The following is a 23,966-nucleotide window of genomic DNA, read 5'->3' on the forward strand; positions in this document are numbered from 1 at the left end:
GGCGTCCGATTTAGAAATCAGATCGGATCGGATCGCATCGCATCGCATGCGACCAAATCGTATGCGATGCGATGGTCAAGATTTTTCCATAGGATTCAATGTTAAAATGGTCTGAGTCCATTTTAACATAGAATTCAATGGGAAAAAGGGGTCCTTTTCCTTTCCCCACTATCCAAGTGGGCATGGAGATGGATATAAACCTGTGGCGAGCGTAGCGAGCCACCGAGCCCGAAGCGTGGCGAGCGCAGCGAGCCCCGCGAGGGGACACAGAATACTTTTTAAGAAATATGCGTCCCCTCGCGGGGCTCGCTTCGCTCGCCACGCTTTGGGCTCGGTGGCTCGCTGCGCTCGCCACGCTATATAAAATCAACTCTATGCCCACTTGGATAGTGGGGAAATGAACAGGACCTTCTTAACATTGAATCCTATGCAAAATCGCATCGAATCGCATCGCATCGCATCTGATTGTATGCCTTAAGGTAGAGCATACAATCACAAAATCGGCAGCCCAGATACTACATAAGTACCAAACATTCTTTAAGAAAACTGATGCAAACAGCTTTATTCCAGCGGATAGCTGCCACCTGAAAACCTGGAAGACAAATATACCATTTGCCCAGTTCCTGAGAATACGAAAAGATTGTAGCAATACAGACATGTATTGGCAACAATCAAATACCTTAACAGAACGATTCATAGAAAGGGGGTACAAAGAGACTAACATCCGTCATGACCAACAAAGAGCCTTCGATCTCAACAGAGAAGAGCTCTTAAAAGAAAAAATCAACCGCCCAACTCAGAAATTAAGACCCTTTATAACCCAGTACAGCCAAGAACACAGAAAGATCAAAAAGAGCCTGGATAGACACTGGCACTTGCTTAAAATGGACCCAATCCTGGGCCCCCATTTACCTAACAAACCAGACATAGTATTTAAAAGGGCAAGAAATCTTAAAAGTATGCTAGCCCCTAGTAAATTGAAGTGTGTGGAGCCACATGTAAGGAACTCAGAGAATAGGAATCCCTTCCTTATGCAAAGAGAGGGCCTATATCCTTGCAACAAGTGTATTTGTTGTAGGCATATAGACAAACGAGGTCCTAATGTTCCCGATGCTCTGAAAAAACAATGTACACTGAATGAGATTGTGACCTGTAACTCTACATATATAATCTATTTAGTAACCTGTGGTTGTAATCTTCGCTATGTGGGAAAAACGAAAAGGAATATTAAAATCCGTATTCAAGAACATCTACGGAACATAAAAAAGAAGATCCAAACTCACAGTATTCCTAGACATTTTGAATCTATTCACAACTCAGACATCGACACATTTAGATTCTCTGTATTGGAGCATATCAAGGAAGACCCCAGGGGTGGAGATCGAGATCGCACCTTAACAATGCGAGAATCCTTTTGGATTTACACTCTAGATTCGTTGACCCCAAAAGGCTTAAACGAAAGCATAGAGGTTACAGCTTTTTTATAGAGAATGATTAAATAACCATGAGTAGTCTTTAGATGATAATCTTCTACTAAGATATTATGTCTGTGATAATTGGATAGTTCTATTCAACTTAGTCCCTGTTTAAAAACTATCCCCCTAGTCCCGTGTTAAATTTCACACCACAGACCATAGTTGAGGATTCCAAATTACGGGTTACCATAAGCAGCCTTTTGAGGCAATATATTGAAATTCTATATAAAGATAAAATGTCTAGCATACTGAATGTTTATTTTCACTTAATTTTGTGGTAGACATGTAGGTCTATTAGGTATATGTGTATGTATTTTTTTGTGTATAAGTCGAAGTATACATTTTTGTACAGGTTTATTATACATTAATTAAATGAATATGTAAAAAGATGTACTGGAATTGTATATATAGGAACCTTGTTGTGAAGTTCAAGTCAATTTTCACAATTGCACAATTATGATTAAACATTTACATCCATAACACACATTAAAAAATTTAAAAAAACTAAAAAAATTAAAAATTAAAAATTATACACGTTATGAATAATTAAACACATTAAAACACATTAAAAAAATTAATATCACTTAATAAGATGGTTCTCATAAGAACTTATATGTAATAACAATTTAAACCACTTAATAACACAGCACCAAGTAAAATATTATATTATATATATAATTTATTTATTTTTTATTTTTAGAATAAAAGGGACTTAATTAATGTATTATTTACTATTAGTAATATTTTTGAATTTACTTATTAAATGGGTAAATTTCATAATTTATGAAATCATAATATATACCAACACAAATAGATATTTAAAATGCGTGGTAATAGATCAGATAATATACACTTTGTTTGGTAAGAAGTTCGCTACAATAAAATCATTCTAATTGGTAGATTATCCTTAGTATTATCTTTTTAGTGTCCAGACTGACATCCGGGTAAGCTGCGCTGCGCTCCATAGTGAGTGGAGTGAGACGCATGACGTTTCACTCAGTAAGAGCCAGGCACACTTCCTGGTAAGATGGCCGTGCGTTCCACAGCGGCTCCAGTGGAACGCACGCCGCTATTAAAGAGCTTTTCTCTTTCTAAGCTCCCAGTTAAGTTATAAAAACATTAACCAAGGCTAATCGAACCCCGCTCTTCAAGTGGAGCTTATCAGACAGGTTCATATTACACTCGGAACCTGTTAAATCCCACGAATAAACCAGAGACATAGCGCAATGCATTATGGGGCGATTAAGCAATCTACATGAAGTTATATATATTCCCCACTTGTATCATCCCCACAATTAATTTGGTATAATTCTAAATAGATATAGAACCTTATAGGTTAAACAATACATTTAATTTGTGGACATTATGATTAATAAATTAATTATAAAATATCTATAGAGGATAATTAATCCAACAGGATATGATGTCATATCAGTTTCCCTATATATAGAGATCAGCCACTAGGTTCATTCACTTGCTGGCTGAATCCCAGAGAGCACACACACTCAGGAGCTATACAGGGTAAGCTAATTTTTGTATTGATCTAAGTGATGATTGTTAAGGTTGACTTGAGCTAAAATAATTGGACTCTGTAATTTTGATTATTAGGAATATTTCCTAATTCCTTTGGGCCCTAACAGGAATTTATACACTGAAAAGGTGGTTGAATGATCTTATGTGTATACTGGAACTCTGAATTTCTTTATGTAAGTACTCTTGACCTATATGTTAAGTGTTAATCCCCAATTATACATTAACATATAGATATATATAATAGAAGAAAAACTAAAAATCAAAATAAAACTTTTTTCAATAACTAGGTACTAAGACGGTTATAAGATACCTTTTTTGGGCTTTCTATGCACAGGTGTGATAACACCTAAAGACGTTTGTGCCGTATTTTAATAGCACAAGGTATGTGTATATCATAAACAATCTATATTCTAATAAATAGTATAAATATTATAAAGGAATTATTAGTCGGTAGTGGAGTACAAATATTCTCTTTATGGTCCTACTAGGTACTCACCACTGTAGAGGACTAAATCCAGTTCTTTATCCGATCAGTAGAACAACACCAATTGTTTCAGAGCCTTAAAAGGCATTTAATGTCTATAAGGTATGTACTGAACTTTATTCTGGATATCAATCTGTTTCCGTTCCCCCTCCCCCTCCAAGGAAACCATTTATTTAATTTATAGAAACCATTTATTTAACATTAATTTAATATATATGAACTGCTTTATATTTATATTTATATTTGTAATTATATATTTTTTAAATTGGAAATGTTTGATGTATATATTATGTGATGTCTAAGAGAATTGTATACTGTATATTTTTAGAAAAAAAACCCTGATGAAGTCTCCAAGAGAGATGAAACGCGTTGGGTTCTGTCTTAAAGCTCTGTGAAAATAAAGAAAATTTATTCCACAAGAAACAAGAAGCTTCAAGTGTATATTATATTGTTTTTATATTCATTTATTTTATATATCAGTTAAGACCATTTAAGACATCCATTACTATAGGGCGCTGAAGACACTATTGTTGGTGTTTATGTGTAGTAGTAGTTCTTACTAGTGGGGAACTAAGTGTCTACAGCGACCGACTAGTTTATTCAATTTAGCGCATATTGGAGAACTTGTTCTGTGTATCTTTCTCTTCCACTAGTATTCTCCTTATTGCAGCTGAACATAGTTAAAAATGCCTATTTTTAAAGATAGATCAAATAGGACAGCTAAATGCCGGTCCATATTTTTAGAAGAAGCAGTCAATTAAGAACAAATGGAGGGGACAATGGATGAATATTATGATTTGTTAAATCAAATGGAAAAACTAGCAATAAAAGAACTAAAAGGCTGGTATGAGCTTATAACTCTTGAAAAATACCTAGAGGTGGGAAGAGTCCCGAGAGGACTTCGAATAATTAAAAAACCCACTACGGAACAAAATAATGAGGAATTCATGTCTAATTGGAATAAAATCCTTGACGACTGTTCTTTAAAATTAATCAATCTCATCACATGTGAACGTAAAAAAGAATTGAGCAAACATGAAGATGATCTTAAAAAATTAGAGTCCGTATTATCTAAGTTTGAAGATGACGACGAATTCAAAAGAGATGTATTAGACATGCAAGGAAAAATTGATTCCCTTGAAACAGAAATAATAAATAGGAAACAAAAGAAATTCCTCCGAGATAAACTGGACTATGAGAGTGGTAAAGTCCACAATTGGGCCGCATCAGAGAATACAGGTAATTTAACCACCACTAGGGCTAGAAATTACCATAGAGAAGAGGTCGATGATGATGAGGTGTTCGAAAGAAGAAGAGGGTATTACCAACAAGGTCGAAGGGACTCATTCCGTAGAAGAGACTACTTTCAAAGGAGAAACTCCTATCAAAAACACTATAGAAGAAGATCCTTTAGATCCCCCATGTATAGAGAATCAGGCAGGCCATATAATAAAAGGTACCATTCACCCAGAAGAAGTTATTATCCAGAGACTTCCAATAGATTTGAGGCTTTAGGATCACCCCCTAGGGGGCATTTTTTAGAAGAGGAGAGGAAAATACCCTTCCCCCCTATACAGATAAAAGAATCTCTACTTTCAGGAATAGGGTCCCCTATAGGAAAGAAAAGACATCGAGGAGAAGAGGAAAAAGAGGAGGTAGAAAGCTCCCTAAGAAAGAAAAAGACAACACATTTCCAACGAGACCCGATAACTCAGGGCTCATCAATCTTTCCAAGAAGGTACTTTCCAGACCACAAACGGAGATATTAAATAAAGGTTTAAAATTTGCACCAGACCAGCATTCTGATAAATTCAATCTTTTTATAGACCTCAATCGATATGTGAGACGCCTCACACTTGAAAGACATTTCTTAAAAAATCCATACAATAATGACTCAGCTTCTAAACCATTAGTGGCCCCCCCATCCAAATTCTTTCCAGTAGAATCTAAGGGAAGTCATTTAGATATATTTTTCGAATTAGTCAAAGAGGACCTTAAAAACTTAAAAATTGATAATAAAAGATTTAGTAACCTTAATCCTCAAGAAAAAAAGGCACTAAAAGAACTAAAGGAAGACGATAGTCTTGTAATAAAAATAGCGGATAAAGGAGGGGCGGTCGTTGTACAAGACCACTCAGCCTATCTTGCTGAGGCCCACAACTTGATTGATGACCAAAATACATATGAAAAATTGGACGGTAGTCCCCTTGATGGATATAAAGAGGAGTTATATAATCTGTTAAATAGAGCTAATAAAGATGGGGTCATTTGCAAAAAAGAGATGGAATATATGTACGTTGCTAAACCAAAAATTCCAATATTCTATCATATCCCAAAGGTCCACAAAAACAAGGACCTTCCGCCCGGAAGACCCATAGTGGCAGGAGTAGGCTCTTTGACAGCCAATCTATCCCATTATTTAGATCTGAAGCTCCAGCCATATGTAAAGTCACAAAGGTCATACCTAAAAGACTCGACTCAGTTACTGAGAGAACTAGAAAATTTCATTTGGGAACCCACTTTTAGATTAATGACCATTGATGTCCAGGCGTTATATACGTCCATACCACACTCTAAAGGTTTGGAGGCCGTTAGACAAATACTTCTATGGGATGTGAATATGACTGAAAAAGAGAGAACTTTTTTGTGTGATGGGGTACAATTCGTCCTGTCACAATCATTTCGAATTCGATAAAACCCATTTTGTCCAAAAGCAGGGGACAGCCATGGGCACAAAATTTGCCCCGGCATATGCGAATATCTATATGGATGGCTGGGAGAGAGAAGTGCTCTATGATGATGTGGGCTTTAAAACCAACCACATCAAGTTTTACAGAAGGTATATCGACGATCTGATTGTAATCTGGGACGGTGATAAACCAAGTGCAGAAGAATTTGTTGGGACATTGCAGATTAATGACTATAATCTCAAATTCACTTTTAAAGAACATCAAAGTGAGATAGATTTTTTAGATATCTTTATGGAGGTAGATCAGTCAAAAAAGATTATAAACACGAAAACATTCTTTAAGAAAACTGATGCAAACAGCTTTATTCCAGCGGATAGCTGCCACCTGAAAACCTGGAAGACAAATGTACCATTTGCCCAGTTCCTGAGAATACGAAAAAATTGTAGCAATACAGACATGTATTGGCAACAATCAAATACCTTAACAGAACGATTCATAGAAAGGGGGTACAAAGAGACTAACATCCGTCATGACCAACAAAGAGCCTTCGATCTCAACAGAGAAGAGCTCTTAAAAGAAAAAATCAACCGCCCAACTCAGAAATTAAGACCCTTTATAACCCAGTACAGCCAAGAACACAGAAAGATCAAAAAGAGCCTGGATAGACACTGGCACTTGCTTAAAATGGACCCAATCCTGGGCCCCCATTTACCTAACAAACCAGACATAGTATTTAAAAGGGCAAGAAATCTTAAAAGTATGCTAGCCCCTAGTAAATTGAAGTGTGTGGAGCCACATGTAAGGAACTCAGAGAATAGGAATCCCTTCCTTATGCAAAGAGAGGGCCTATATCCTTGCAACAAGTGTATTTGTTGTAGGCATATAGACAAACGAGGTCCTAATGTTCCCGATGCTCTGAAAAAACAATGTACACTGAATGAGATTGTGACCTGTAACTCTACATATATAATCTATTTAGTAACCTGTGGTTGTAATCTTCGCTATGTGGGAAAAACGAAAAAGAATATTAAAATCCATATTCAAGAACATCTACGGAACATAAAAAAGAAGATCCAAACTCACAGTATTCCTAGACATTTTGAATCTATTCACAACTCAGACATCGACACATTTAGATTCTCTGTATTGGAGCATATCAAGGAAGACCCCAGGGGTGGAGATCGAGATCGCACCTTAACAATGCGAGAATCCTTTTGGATTTACACTCTAGATTCGTTGACCCCAAAAGGCTTAAACGAAAGCATAGAGGTTACAGCTTTTTTATAGAGAATGATTAAATAACCATGAGTAGTCTTTAGATGATAATCTTCTACTAAGATATTATGTCTGTGATAATTGGATAGTTCTATTCAACTTAGTCCCTGTTTAAAAACTATCCCCCTAGTCCCGTGTTAAATTTCACACCACAGACCATAGTTGAGGATTCCAAATTACGGGTTACCATAAGCAGCCTTTTGAGGCAATATATTGAAATTCTATATAAAGATAAAATGTCTAGCATACTGAATGTTTATTTTCACTTAATTTTGTGGTAGACATGTAGGTCTATTAGGTATATGTGTATGTATTTTTTTGTGTATAAGTCGAAGTATACATTTTTGTACAGGTTTATTATACATTAATTAAATGAATATGTAAAAAGATGTACTGGAATTGTATATATAGGAACCTTGTTGTGAAGTTCAAGTCAATTTTCACAATTGCACAATTATGATTAAACATTTACATCCATAACACACATTAAAAAATTTAAAAAAACTAAAAAAATTAAAAATTAAAAATTATACACGTTATGAATAATTAAACACATTAAAACACATTAAAAAAATTAATATCACTTAATAAGATGGTTCTCATAAGAACTTATATGTAATAACAATTTAAACCACTTAATAACACAGCACCAAGTAAAATATTATATTATATATATATATTTATTTATTTTTTATTTTTAGAATAAAAGGGACTTAATTAATGTATTATTTACTATTAGTAATATTTTTGAATTTACTTATTAAATGGGTAAATTTCATAATTTATGAAATCATAATATATACCAACACAAATAGATATTTAAAATGCGTGGTAATAGATCAGATAATATACACTTTGTTTGGTAAGAAGTTCGCTACAATAAAATCATTCTAATTGGTAGATTATCCTTAGTATTATCTTTTTAGTGTCCAGACTGACATCCGGGTAAGCTGCGCTGCGCTCCATAGTGAGTGGAGTGAGACGCATGACGTTTCACTCAGTAAGAGCCAGGCACACTTCCTGGTAAGATGGCCGTGCGTTCCACAGCGGCTCCAGTGGAACGCACGCCGCTATTAAAGAGCTTTTCTCTTTCTAAGCTCCCAGTTAAGTTATAAAAACATTAACCAAGGCTAATCGAACCCCGCTCTTCAAGTGGAGCTTATCAGACAGGTTCATATTACACTCGGAACCTGTTAAATCCCACGAATAAACCAGAGACATAGCGCAATGCATTATGGGGCGATTAAGCAATCTACATGAAGTTATATATATTCCCCACTTGTATCATCCCCACAATTAATTTGGTATAATTCTAAATAGATATAGAACCTTATAGGTTAAACAATACATTTAATTTGTGGACATTATGATTAATAAATTAATTATAAAATATCTATAGAGGATAATTAATCCAACAGGATATGATGTCATATCAGTTTCCCTATATATAGAGATCAGCCACTAGGTTCATTCACTTGCTGGCTGAATCCCAGAGAGCACACACACTCAGGAGCTATACAGGGTAAGCTAATTTTTGTATTGATCTAAGTGATGATTGTTAAGGTTGACTTGAGCTAAAATAATTGGACTCTGTAATTTTGATTATTAGGAATATTTCCTAATTCCTTTGGGCCCTAACGGGAATTTATACACTGAAAAGGTGGTTGAATGATCTTATGTGTATACTGGAACTCTGAATTTCTTTATGTAAGTACTCTTGACCTATATGTTAAGTGTTAATCCCCAATTATACATTAACATATAGATATATATAATAGAAGAAAAACTAAAAATCAAAATAAAACTTTTTTCAATAACTAGGTACTAAGACGGTTATAAGATACCTTTTTTGGGCTTTCTATGCACAGGTGTGATAACACCTAAAGACGTTTGTGCCGTATTTTAATAGCACAAGGTATGTGTATATCATAAACAATCTATATTCTAATAAATAGTATAAATATTATAAAGGAATTATTAGTCGGTAGTGGAGTACAAATATTCTCTTTATGGTCCTACTAGGTACTCACCACTGTAGAGGACTAAATCCAGTTCTTTATCCGATCAGTAGAACAACACCAATTGTTTCAGAGCCTTAAAAGGCATTTAATGTCTATAAGGTATGTACTGAACTTTATTCTGGATATCAATCTGTTTCCGTTCCCCCTCCCCCTCCAAGGAAACCATTTATTTAATTTATAGAAACCATTTATTTAACATTAATTTAATATATATGAACTGATTTATATTTATATTTATATTTTTAATTATATATTTTTTAAATTGGAAATGTTTGATGTATATATTATGTGATGTCTAAAAGAATTGTATACTGTATATTTTTAGAAAAAACCCCTGATGAAGTCTCCAAGAGAGATGAAACGCGTTGGGTTCTGTCTTAAAGCTCTGTGAAAATAAAGAAAATTTATTCCACAAGAAACAAGAAGCTTCAAGTATATATTATATTGTTTTTATATTCATTTATTTTATATATCAGTTAAGACCATTTAAGACATCCATTACTATAGGGCGCTGAAGACACTATTGTTGGTGTTTATGTGTAGTAGTAGTTCCTACTAGTGGGGAACTAAGTGTCTACAGCGACCGACTAGTTTATTCTATTTAGCGCATATTGGAGAACTTGTTCTGTATATATATATATATATATATATATATATATATATATATATATAACAGCAATGTAGACCCCTGGGCATAGCAATATATTGGGGCCCCTGCCGATCCTGCAGCGGCAGGTGTGGGGGAAGCTTTGATGTCCCGCGGGTGGTAGGGGGTATTATATCAACCGCTCAGCATGTAGGGCCTGGATCAGTAATTTCAGCATGGCGAGTGCAGAAAGAGCGCAATGGGCTTCATTGCGATCACGCCCCCTGTTGGTATAATGACCTTTGGAATCCCGACGAGCTGGACGTCCTACCACATCCATCCTACTGCCTACTGCAGGATTTAATGTAGTAGGCAACTATGCTACTGTATGTGTGTGACTGGCGATAGTACAGGGCAGAGGGTTTCACAAATCTCTGGCTGGTGTATTTCCAGCACATGCTACAGAAGAGAAAACTGTGATTTGGATGGTGTCACTGAAAGGATAGAGGTGAGAAGCTCCATTATGTAACATATATACAGGATTTTAAGGGTGGGGGGATGGGGTGGAACTGAGTTCCCCCACGTCTAATGGTGAAGTGGTACTGGTTCAACCTCCATCTTAGCCCTGCACAGTAATTGTAACAGAAAATCATTACAGTTTGCAGGTGGATGTCAAAAACCCTATCATTGGCCCCAGGGCCGCCGTACTAATTACCCAGGCTTGCTGGAGGGGCCCGGCGGGACCCTAGTTCTCCCCCCCCCCTCCTCCTCTGTCTCTCCCCGGCAGCAGCAGCAGCACATACCTACAGCATGTGCTGTGCTGACAGCTGGCTCAGCATGAGTGTTTCACTGACAGCGTGAAAGCTCATTCTGAGCCTGCTCAGGAACATGGCATACCTCTTGGCTGCCCTGACTGGCCGTGTATTTGCCAAATAAGGGGAGGGGAAAGGAAGGAATTAGGTGGTCGAGGGTGGCCCTGCATATATACATCCTCACAATGCATACCATAATAAATATATATTATATATCATACAAGATATATCCTTTTGCCCTTGTGCAATAGAGTAGCTCAAGGACTGTAATGTAGAAGTCAGGAGTAACAGTAGCTCTAGCACTGTAATGTAGAAGTCAGGGGTAACAGTAGCTCTAGCACTGTAATGTAGAAGTCAGGAGTAATAGCAGCTCTAGCACTGTAATGTACAAGTCAGGAGTAACAGCAGCTCTAGCACTGTAATGTACAAGTCAGGGGTAAAAGCAGCTCTAGCACTGTAATGTACAAGTCAGGGGTAACAGCAGCTCTAGCACTGTAATGTACAAGTCAGGGGTAACAGCAGCTCTAGCACTGTAATGTACAAGTCAGGAGTAACAGCAGCTCTAGCACTGTAATGTACAAGTCAGGAGTAACAGCAGCTCTAGCACTGTAAATTACAAGTCAGGAGTAACAGCAGCTCTAGCACTGTAATGTACAAGTCAGGAGTAACAGCAGCTCTAGCACTGTAATGTACAAGCCAGGAGTAACAGCAGCTCTAGCACTGTAATGTACAAGTCAGGAGTAACAGCAGCTCTAGCACTGTAATGTACAAGCCAGGAGTAACAGCAGCTCTAGCACTGTAGTGTACAAGCCAGGAGTAACAGCAGCTCTAGCACTGTAATGTACAAGCCAGGAGTAACAGCAGCTCTAGCACTGTAATGTACAAGCCAGGAGTAACAGCAGCTCTAGCACTGTAATGTACAAGCCAGGAGTAACAGCAGCTCTAGCACTGTAATGTACAAGCCAGGAGTAACAGCAGCTCTAGCACTGTAATGTACAAGTCAGGAGTAACAGCAGCTCTAGCACTGTAATGTACAAGCCAGGAGTAACAGCAGCTCTAGCACTGTAATGTACAAGTCAGGAGTAACAGCAGCTCTAGCACTGTAATGTACAAGCCAGGAGTAACAGCAGCTCTAGCACTGTAATGTACAAGCCAGGAGTAACAGCAGCTCTAGCACTGTAATGTACAAGCCAGGAGTATTTAGTCATAAAGACTATTTCTTGTTCATCCAGTTATGAAAACACCTGTTTCTTGCTTGTATAAACTGCTATAAACTGCTCCCAAGCAATAAACAGGTGATGATTAATGGGTTTGGAGATGCTGTAGCTTGGCATGAATACAGGATTTCATTCCCAGCCGGTGTAATACATTGCAGTAAGGAGTATGCTAATGTAGGTTTTAGTGAGTATAAATAGAAAGTACTGTATGTATATTCCAAAACATTTTCTTGGTACACATTTTTTGTGTGGGTGTTCCCTAATGTAATGTAGTATATCTAGGCTTTAGAAATTAAGCAGGTGATGTATGATGTCCACAGTGGGTCCAGCTTGGTCACCAAGCTGGACCCACTGTGGACATCATACATCACCTGCTTAATTCTCTGGGACCCCATATTTTGACCATCACCTTTTGGAGTACTTTACGTTTGGCACAGTGCACTTTACAAAAGGAGCCCCCCACACAAGGCCTGGATTGGGGTAATTACATCGGCTCATTTGGAATACAATTACAGCACTTTTTCCTGTTTATATCAAACGCACTTTAGAGAGGATCCCTACAAGCAAATTAGTCCACATTGAACCGGGACACCTCCAGCGACATACTGAGAGTGTAACTGGACTCCAGTGCCATAATCCACTCCTCACTTGTTGTGGTCTACCAGAGCAGGTTATATCAATTGGTCCACTTGTTGTTTTTAATAGTATTTCCACTTATTTTTATTATTTGTCATTTGTGTTATTAATTAAATGTTCAATTTTACTATTAAGATTATTTTTTTCTCCATTCACAGCCTATGAGGCGACACCCACACCATTTAATGGTCGCCGACCATTGAATGATGTGGTGTGCTCATGCAAATCTAAGACACTCTCAGGTGTCTTAGGCTTGCGTGGGTCCTGGAGGGGAACATGGTGGGCAGCTGACATCCGGTGATGTCAGCTGTCCACCCCCGGCACCCGCATTATCAGCCCAATAGCATGAGAACGCTGGGCGTTTCCATGGGCGTGACTACACGCCGCCTCCCCAAGCCCCCCATCAGCACTGGTGGGTGCGAGTGCCCATTTGAACACCCGTCCAACACGCTGTTCGCCAACACATTGCACACCTATGTGAATTTACATGGGTGTGCATGGACCAGAATAAGGTCCAAGGTTCTTTAGGTTAACAGTAAAAAGGTCAACATGAGAAGGTTGAATTGATGAAAAGATTGATTTGAAAATTCGACACTTGAATAGTTGGTCATGAGTTTTTAAGGTTGTTGAAGAGGTCACTCATATAATCTAATATTTGGCTTATCTGGATGGCTTGCTAACATTTACCCATTATTTACATTTTCAGTTGACCTACAGAATGTACTCTTCCATCAGTGGACAAACTAGATTTCCCCACAGACTTTATATAAACTCACAGTGTTGAAAGACATTAAAGGATCACTGTGTATGTTAAGACATTGTGGACAAGAGATACAATGTAACCACATCACTCCGTAAACATATTCTTGTGTTTGCTCTTTACTTGCTGCGGGACATCTATGAGGAAAACCACACATGGGACTATACAGTGTATCATTTTTTTTAATTCTTACAGCCTGGGGGGCTACACAAGCAAGTGGCCCACCACCATCGCCATCGTTGCACCACCCTACCCTCTCCCCTCTAGTATGCAGCAAGGATTACACAATCATTTTCCCCCACACACATACACCAGAAATGGGGACAGAGCGCGCAGAAGGCGCGTTGCAAAAATGTACACTATAATGTCCATTAGACATAAAGCCACACACTGTAATGCCCATTACACATAATGCCAACAACGTAATGCCCATTAAACATAATTCCACACACTGTAATGTCAATTAAATATAATGCCGCACATCGTAATGCCCATTACACATAATGCCAACACCGTAATGTCCATTACACATAATGCCAACACCGTAATGCCCATTACACATAATGCCACACACCGTAATGCCCATTACACATAATGCCACACACCGTAATGCCAATTAAATATAATGCCACACACCGTAAAGCCCATTACACATAATGCCAACACCGTAATGTCCATTACACATAATACCAACAATGTAATGCCCATAAAACATAATGCCACATGCCATAATGCCCATTACACATAATGCCAACACTGTGATGCCCATTAAACATAATGCATATTACATATTATACCATATAACTGCTGCTTACCTATATGCTCATTATCAGAGGAATATCGCTCGTTGCCAGGGGTTACATGCTTCTTGCCAGGGGTTTCATTCTTGTTGCCATGTTGGATTTACATGCTCATTGCTAGGGGAAATGATATGCTGTTGCTATGGAGTGCGACATACTCATTGCTAGAGGAAGGGGCATGTAGCACTCTATAGGGGGAGTGTTGTTGCCAGGGGGAGTGATATTTTTGTCAGGTGGGAGACCGGGTACTTGCTCGTCGCCAAGGGGTTCCATACGTCCATTTAAATAGTGCGCCAGCACTACCCGAATCCGCACTTCTGGTTAACGCTGGCTGCACTGTTCTCTTCTGACAGACACTAGAGGTATGGCAATACCTCTAGTGTCTGTCTCCTCCAAGGTGGCGGACATTTTTGCAGGGGCCGTCACCTTACATTCGGGCGGCCGGGAATCCAGTGTGTGGCAGTGCGGCTGGATATGGAGCCTGGAGGCGGGGTTGCGGCAGCATTGGACAGCCGGCCCAGCCATTACATACAGTCCTAGGGGGCATGTGACACCCTGTCCCCCGGCCCAGCCCGCCCCTGGCCTCAAACATCTATAGATACCTTAAGAATCATAGGGCAGCCAGAAGCCTTACATTGAAAAATTAGAAAATGCTATATTGATTTTATGTTATATGTTGTTAGTCTTGTATGTCTATTACTAGGTGATTCATCGCGCCCTACGGGCGCTCTTCACACCGTCGTAAGGGGCTGCGCCCCCTTAATTTGTGAACGTTTGTATATGAGAAATATGGTTAGAATTGTATGAAAGATGCCCTGTATTGCAACTTAGGTGTCCGCGAATCGCGGGAGGGGGGGTCGCGGATGGTGCCGCGAATTGCAGGAGGGGGGGTCGCGGGGGGTGCCGCGAATTGCAGGAGGGGGGGATGTGGGGGGGGTGGATGCTGCGAATCGCGGGAGGGGAGGGATTGCAGAGAATCGCGGGAGGGGGGTCGCGGGGTGGGTTGCCGCAAATCGCGGGAGGGGGGTTACGGGGGCGGGGGTTGCGGCGAATCATGGTAGGGGGGGTCGCAGGGGGTGTGCCGTGAATCACGGGAGGGGGGGTCACGGGGTGGGGTGCCGAGAATCGCGGGGGTGTGTGTGTGTGCTGTGAATCGCGGGAGTGGGGGTTGCGGGGGGGTGGGTGTGACGCGAATCGCCACAAGAAAAAATCAACACAGAAAGGTCAACACATGTAAATGTTGACATAAGTGTGGCACTTCATTGGTGTCCATGTCGACACATGAGAATGAATATGAAAACATTCAAAAAATGAAAAAAAAACACTTCAAAAACTCATGTCAACCTTTTTCATTGTCGACCATAGCCATGTCAGTGTTTTCCATGTGCAATTTAATTCTGGAGCTGCCGCGAATCGCGGGGGGGGGTGCTGCGAATTGCGGGAGGGGGGGGTCGCAGGGGTGGGTGCCGCGAATCGCGGGAGGGGGGGTTACGGGGCGGGGGTTGCGGCGAATCATGGGAGGGGGGGTCGCGGGGGTGTGCCGTGAATCACCGGGGAGGTGTGTGTGTGTGTGCCGTGAATCGCGGGAGTGGGGGTTGTGGGGGGGGGGGGTGGGGGGGTGTGACGCAAATCGCCACAAGAAAAAAATCAACACAGAAAGGTCAACACATGTAAATGTTGACATAAGTGTGGCACTTCATTGGTGTCCATGTCGACACATGAGAATGAATATGAAAATATTCAAAAAATGACAAAAAAACTTCAAAAACTCATGTCAACCTTTTTCATTGTCGACCATAGCCATGTCAGTGTTTTCCATGTGCAATTTAATTCTGGAGCTGCCGCGAATCACGGGGGGGTGCCGCGAATTGCGGGAGGGGGGGTCGCGGGGGTGGGTGCCGCGAATCGCGGGAGGGCGGGGTTCACAGGGGTTCCGGTGGGGGGTTGCCGCGAATTGCGGGAGGTGGGGGGTCACGGGGGGTGCCGCGAATCGCGGGAGGGGGGGTTGCGGGGGGGTGTGACGCGAATCGCCACAAGAAAAAATCAACACAGAAAGGTCAACACATGTAAATGTTGACATAAGTGTGCCACTTCATTGGTGTCCATGTCGACACATGACAATGAATATGAAAAAATAAAAAAAAAATAAAAAAAAATCTTCAAAAACTCAACCTTTTTCATTGTCGACCATAGCCATGTCAGTGTTTTGCATGTGCCATTTAATCCTGGGGCTGCTGCGAATTGCGGGGGGGGGGGGTGTGCCGTGAATCGCGGGAGGGGGGTCGCAGGGGGGGGTGCCGCCAATTGTGCAAGGGGGGGTCGCGGGGGGTTCTTTTTGCCGCGAATCGCGGGAGGGAGGTCGCGGGGGGGTGTTTTTTCCGCAAATCGGGGGGGGGGGGGGTCACGGAGGAGGGTTTGCCGCGATTCGCGGGAGGGGGGGGTCGCGGGGTGGTGGTTATGCCGCGAATTGCGGGAGGGGTCGTGGGGGGGTTCTTTTTGCAGCGAATCGCGGGAGGGGGGGTCGCGGGGGTGTTTTTGCTGCGAATCGCGGTAGGGGGGGTCGCGGGGGAGTGGGTGTTTTTGCCGCGAATCGCGGGAGGGGGGGGGGCGCGCGGGAGGGGAGGTTTTGCCGCAAATCGCGGGAGGGGGGCGCTCACCTGGTGGCTGTGGAGTAGCAGTGCTGGGAACATGGGAAGGCAGTGGGTGTCTGGCACTGTCTGTGGGCTCACTGGGCTGGTTCTCTGTCACATACCTCCCAACATGACCCTCTCCAGGAGGGACACAATGCTCTGTTTCTAGACTTCCCCTCAATGTATGATTGCCATCACCTGTTTTAAACAGGTTAATTTCTCAGAAAGGTGTTCAGCACAGATGAAGGCAATCACACATTAAGAGGAAAGTCCAGGAACAGAGCCTTATAGACACAGACACCCACTTTGAGTGACAGATGTAGCCAAATATATAGGAGATATTATGTTAGAAGTGCACTTCGAAAAATGTATTGCTCAATTGATCTTATATTGATTATGGGTGTTTTAATAAAAATACTATATATATATACTGTGTGTGTATATATATATATATATATAGATATACAAAGGTTTGGAAAAGGTCTAAGCGACTAACAAATATCTGCACCAGAACGGTTTAACTTTTAAAACATGTAAAAGTTTTTATTCGTATAAAAAATATATATATATAAAAAATGCACAGGAGTAATTTATATAAGAGCAAACAATACACGGAGTATCATAGAAAAAACAGTACAGACAGTAAAAAAGCTTTAATAAAAGTGCCTATCAAAAATATTTAAAAAATGGGAGATATATAAAAAATTAATAAGATACGGTACAGAGGTACCAGAACTTATCTTTTCTATGGAGGAGTCAGCAGGCAGTACCCAACGCGTTTCGTCATCTAGGACTTCTTCAAGGGGTGAGGGGGATGTCTGCCTGGTGCTCTATTTATACTATGTAAGTCTGGGGATAACAATTATGATGTCACATCCTGTAGGATGTGGCTATCGTTTCAGGGATAACAAAAAACTATAAAAATTTGGATGCAGACACATTAGTGTCTAAATACTGGCTCTATGTAGCCTGCGCTTTGAAAGGTTAGTAGATATTAACAGTGGAAAGTGGATAAAAACACATATATAATAGCGGGGATGCGTGCGCCCACTTCCGGCGGGCGCACGTCACTTCCGCCCCGCTTCCTGTGTCCGTCTATGCTATCAGTGGGAGCCTCTTCCGCCTCTCTCCGGCGGATGTTAGAAGTCGCCCCACTTCCTTTCTTAGGATTGCGTCTCATTGGTCTGTTACATTCCTGACGTCAGGTCTGTGTAAACGGAGTTCATTTCAATCTCTGTCTCCGTTTCGGCGGCCATTTTGTTAGAGATTTTTCAATCTTTTGCTTGGTGAATCGGCCATTTTCTCGGATACAGATATGCAGACTTTAGAGTGATATTGCTCGATTTTCTCATGGGACATATGGAAAGATATGAGTAATGAATACAATATGTTAGTATTTGTGCTTGTAAGTGCAAAGTACATAGCTTATGTTAACCATATAGATGATATTTAACCATATAGATGACTTTATAAATGCAGCATGAATTATTTCAACAATAAATTATTTTAAGAGCGCACTGCCCTTCATGAATTCATAATGACCCAAATAAAAGAGAATCCCTATGTATATACAATTATAAATATACATATGTACAATACATAAGAAATGGTGGATAAGAGATATATATAAAATACCTATAAAGTACAAGGATAATAGCAGCAGAATATTTATACAGTGATAAAGGGATGGAAAATCCTTAGTGTGACAGCTGATTCTTTTATAAAGACTTAATAATATATAAATAAATAAATAAGTGAGTGATATAATAATGAAGTGATAATCAGTGTTTTTTAGTAATTTTATTATTTTTAATTTATATATATTACAGTGATTTCTGTATATAAAGACATAATAATATATTCGTGCATTTGTGAGAGAATAGTGGAGGGAGTTGAGCCATGGTATCTCTATTGAGTCCTTGCCACGAGGTATACGTTGTCTGTACATTACAGTACCCGTTCTTCTCAGGTAGTCACCTGTCCTGATACTGTACGGGCCCATACACTGCTTGGCTACCAAGATCGGACGGGTTTGGGCATTGCCAGTGTGGTATGACTGTAGTGTTTGTTCCATGTTTCCTGACCTCTCGGACTTTGTTACCTTATTGCTCGTGTAGTGAAACCAGAGTGAAAGTGAGGGGAAAAAGAAGATATGTGATCCAGTTAGTGTTAGAACAGTAAAGTTTGCAGGGAGTTTACAAGACCTTTACAGGAATGGTGCAATCTCGTATCCTTCATTTAGACCGTTTGGATACAATGTCTGGAGCTGGAAAATCCAGTACATCTCCCTTTGGGATAATTTCTTAGCCAGGTCACCACCTCTGTCCCCCAGCTGGACATGTTCGATTGCTTTGAACGTTAGATCTTCAGGGTTGGAGGCATGGGTTTCAGTGAAGTGTCTAGGGACTGCGTGATTGTCCATTTTATTCTTTATGCTTCTCACATGTTCCTGGATCCTTATTTTTAGGGGGCGTTTCGTCTTGCCGACATATTTCTTCCCACAAGTACATTCTAATAAATAAATAACTGAGGTGGAATTACAGTTGGTAAAGTCTTTTATTTGGAATTCATTATTGTTTCCCATGTCCGTGAAGCTCTTCCTATTAGGGTGGAGGTACTTGCATATAATGCATTTGCCGCATTTATATGATCCTTTGCACTTCGGTAGTCTGTTGGATACTGTGGGCCTTTTAAGCATACTAGGTGCCAATATGTCTTTTAGATTCTTAGATTTTCTATATACAATGTCTGGTTTCGGTGGTAGAATTCCCTTTAATACTGGATCCATCAGGAGGATTCCCCAATGGTTTGTTAATGACTTCTTGATGGTGTCTTCATGTCTGTTATAGGTGGTAATGAATGCCACTGACTCTTTTCTCTCATCTTCTTTCTTCTTTTTATACGTGAGTAGTGAAGCACGGTCTATGTTTCGTGTTTTTTCTGCTGCTTTTTCGATTAAACTGGGTGGATAATCCTTTTCTGTAAATCTTTGTCCATAGAGGGTCAATTGTTCTTCCATATCTTCTGGCTTGCTGCAATTTCGTTTGATCCTATGAAATTGGGAGAATGGTATGTTGTCCTTCCATCGTTTAAGATGGTTACTCTTGTGGTGCAAGTAGCTGTTCTTGTCCACGCTCTTGACATAGTTTTTAGTTACTACTTTGTTGTTTTCGTGTGTCAAGATCAGGTCCAAAAATTCAATGGAATCTTTCTGTACATTCGATGTGAATTTTAAATTCATATCATTAGTATCCAAACTTATGAAGAATTCCTGGAAGCGTGAATCTGTTCCATCCCATACGATTAAAATGTCATCTATATAACGTTTGTATAAAATAATTTCATTTGTGAAGTTAGGGTTATTATAAATATGTAGATTTTCCCAGTGTCCCATAAAAAGATTTGCGAAACTCGGCGCAAAGATAGTCCCCATAGCTGTTCCGCACTGCTGTAGATAAAATTGATCCTGAAATTTAATTTTAAATTATTTTATACAAACGTTATATAGATGACATTTTAATCGTATGGGATGGAACAGATTCACGCTTCCAGGAATTCTTCATAAGTTTGGATACTAATGATATGAATTTAAAATTCACATCGAATGTACAGAAAGATTCCATTGAATTTTTGGACCTGATCTTGACACACGAAAACAACAAAGTAGTAACTAAAAACTATGTCAAGAGCGTGGACAAGAACAGCTACTTGCACCACAAGAGTAACCATCTTAAACGATGGAAGGACAACATACCATTCTCCCAATTTCATAGGATCAAACGAAATTGCAGCAAGCCAGAAGATATGGAAGAACAATTGACCCTCTATGGACAAAGATTTACAGAAAAGGATTATCCACCCAGTTTAATCGAAAAAGCAGCAGAAAAAACACGAAACATAGACCGTGCTTCACTACTCACGTATAAAAAGAAGAAAGAAGATGAGAGAAAAGAGTCAGTGGCATTCATTACCACCTATAACAGACATGAAGACACCATCAAGAAGTCATTAACAAACCATTGGGGAATCCTCCTGATGGATCCAGTATTAAAGGGAATTCTACCACCGAAACCAGACATTGTATATAGAAAATCTAAGAATCTAAAAGACATATTGGCACCTAGTATGCTTAAAAGGCCCACAGTATCCAACAGACTACCGAAGTGCAAAGGATCATATAAATGCGGCAAATGCATTATATGCAAGTACCTCCACCCTAATAGGAAGAGCTTCACGGACATGGGAAACAATAATGAATTCCAAATAAAAGACTTTACCAACTGTAATTCCACCTCAGTTATTTATTTATTAGAATGTACTTGTGGGAAGAAATATGTCGGCAAGACGAAACGCCCCCTAAAAATAAGGATCCAGGAACATGTGAGAAGCATAAAGAATAAAATGGACAATCACGCAGTCCCTAGACACTTCACTGAAACCCATGCCTCCAACCCTGAAGATCTAACGTTCAAAGCAATCGAACATGTCCAGCTGGGGGACAGAGGTGGTGACCTGGCTAAGAAATTATCCCAAAGGGAGATGTACTGGATTTTCCAGCTCCAGACATTGTATCCAAACGGTCTAAATGAAGGATACGAGATTGCACCATTCCTGTAAAGGTCTTGTAAACTCCCTGCAAACTTTACTGTTCTAACACTAACTGGATCACATATCTTCTTTTTCCCCTCACTTTCACTCTGGTTTCACTACACGAGCAATAAGGTAACAAAGTCCGAGAGGTCAGGAAACATGGAACAAACACTACAGTCATACCACACTGGCAATGCCCAAACCCGTCCGATCTTGGTAGCCAAGCAGTGTATGGGCCCGTACAGTATCAGGACAGGTGACTACCTGAGAAGAACGGGTACTGTAATGTACAGACAACGTATACCTCGTGGCAAGGACTCAATAGAGATACCATGGCTCAACTCCCTCCACTATTCTCTCACAAATGCACGAATATATTATTATGTCTTTATATACAGAAATCACTGTAATATATATAAATTAAAAATAATAAAATTACTAAAAAACACTGATTATCACTTCATTATTATATCACTCACTTATTTATTTATTTATATATTATTAAGTCTTTATAAAAGAATCAGCTGTCACACTAAGGATTTTCCATCCCTTTATCACTGTATAAATATTCTGCTGCTATTATCCTTGTACTTTATAGGTATTTTATATATATCTCTTATCCACCATTTCTTATGTATTGTACATATGTATATTTATAATTGTATATACATAGGGATTCTCTTTTATTTGGGTCATTATGAATTCATGAAGGGCAGTGCGCTCTTAAAATAATTTATTATTGAAATAATTCATGCTGCATTTATAAAGTCATCTATATGGTTAAATATCATCTATATGGTTAACATAAGCTATGTACTTTGCACTTACAAGCACAAATACTAACATATTGTATTCATTACTCATATCTTTCCATATGTCCCATGAGAAAATCGAGCAATATCACTCTAAAGTCTGCATATCTGTATCCGAGAAAATGGCCGATTCACCAAGCAAAAGATTGAAAAATCTCTAACAAAATGGCCGCCGAAACGGAGACAGAGATTGAAATGAACTCCGTTTACACAGACCTGACGTCAGGAATGTAACAGACCAATGAGACGCAATCCTAAGAAAGGAAGTGGGGCGACTTCTAACATCCGCCGGAGAGAGGCGGAAGAGGCTCCCACTGATAGCATAGACGGACACAGGAAGCGGGGCGGAAGTGACGTGCGCCCGCCGGAAGTGGGCGCACGCATCCCCGCTATTATATATGTGTTTTTATCCACTTTCCACTGTTAATATCTACTAACCTTTCAAAGCGCAGGCTACATAGAGCCAGTATTTAGACACTAATGTGTCTGCATCCAAATTTTTATAGTTTTTTGTTATCCCTGAAACGATAGCCACATCCTACAGGATGTGACATCATAATTGTTATCCCCAGACTTACATAGTATAAATAGAGCACCAGGCAGACATCCCCCTCACCCCTTGAAGAAGTCCTAGATGACGAAACGCGTTGGGTACTGCCTGCTGACTCCTCCATAGAAAAGATAAGTTCTGGTACCTCTGTACCGTATCTTATTAATTTTTTATATATCTCCCATTTTTTAAATATTTTTGATAGGCACTTTTATTAAAGCTTTTTTACTGTCTGTACTGTTTTTTCTATGATACTCCGTGTATTGTTTGCTCTTATATAAATTACTCCTGTGCATTTTTTATATATATATATTTTTTATACGAATAAAAACTTTTACATGTTTTAAAAGTTAAACCGTTCTGGTGCAGATATTTGTTAGTCGCTTAGACCTTTTCCAAACCTTTGTATTCCTCACGTTACACCCCTTACCAAGGTGTTTTTCTTAAAGGTCAGCTGACACCCTTTTTTTCTGAAAAAGGTATATCTGTTTTTGTACCAAAAAGCTCAGTTGTTCAGGACACAAGTGGCGCCCCACAAATACCCCCCTTCCCCATATATATAGATATATATATATATATATATATATATATATCTATAGATATATATATAGATATATATATCTATAGATATATATATCTATATATCTATATATATATATATATAGATATATAGATATATATATCTATATATATCTCTATCTATATAGATATATATAGATATATATATATATATATCTATATATATATATATAAAGTTGTGTTTATTATACTGGGCATAGCTGCGCCTCTTATAACAGGAGCCAGTGATTCTTTCACTGACTCCATTCTTACAGTGTTCAATATATTCATTGATTATATTGAAAGTGACATAGTGAGTAAAATTGCAATATTTGCAGACGACAAGAAATTGAGTAAGGAAATTAACTCAGAAGAGGATGTGGAAACACTACAAAGTGACTTAAATAAACTGGAAAGGTGGGCGGAAAGGTGGAAAATGCAGTTTAATGTTGAAAAAGTAATTCATTATTGAAACAAAAATGAACAAGTTACTTATAGGCTAAATGGAGATATTAGAGGGAATTCTGCTGTAGAGAA

General features: G+C 39.4%; 1 long non-coding RNA gene and 2 pseudogenes across 2 annotated transcripts in view; 2 read left to right on the forward strand and 1 right to left on the reverse strand.

Annotated features, from left to right (window-relative positions):
* Nucleotides 1–23,966, forward strand: part of LOC146007142 (uncharacterized) — a 75,952-nt gene that overhangs the window by 18,282 nt on the left and 33,704 nt on the right. Inside the window, exon 1 of one of the 2 annotated variants that reach the window (XR_014444252.1) lies at nucleotides 9,802–9,910. The exons of the other annotated variant lie outside the window; for it this stretch is intronic. This is a non-coding gene — a long non-coding RNA (uncharacterized LOC146007142). Of the gene's footprint in view, nucleotides 1–9,801; nucleotides 9,911–23,966 lie in introns of those variants that run through there. 2 annotated transcript variants of the gene reach the window in all.
* Nucleotides 18,864–18,983, reverse strand: LOC146011633 (5S ribosomal RNA; annotated as a pseudogene).
* On the forward strand, nucleotides 21,679–21,798 carry LOC146011634 (5S ribosomal RNA; annotated as a pseudogene).

Source organism: Crinia signifera, chromosome 6 (assembly GCF_055691185.1).
Source record: "Crinia signifera chromosome 6, ASM5569118v1, whole genome shotgun sequence".
NCBI lineage: Eukaryota > Metazoa > Chordata > Amphibia > Anura > Myobatrachidae > Crinia > Crinia signifera.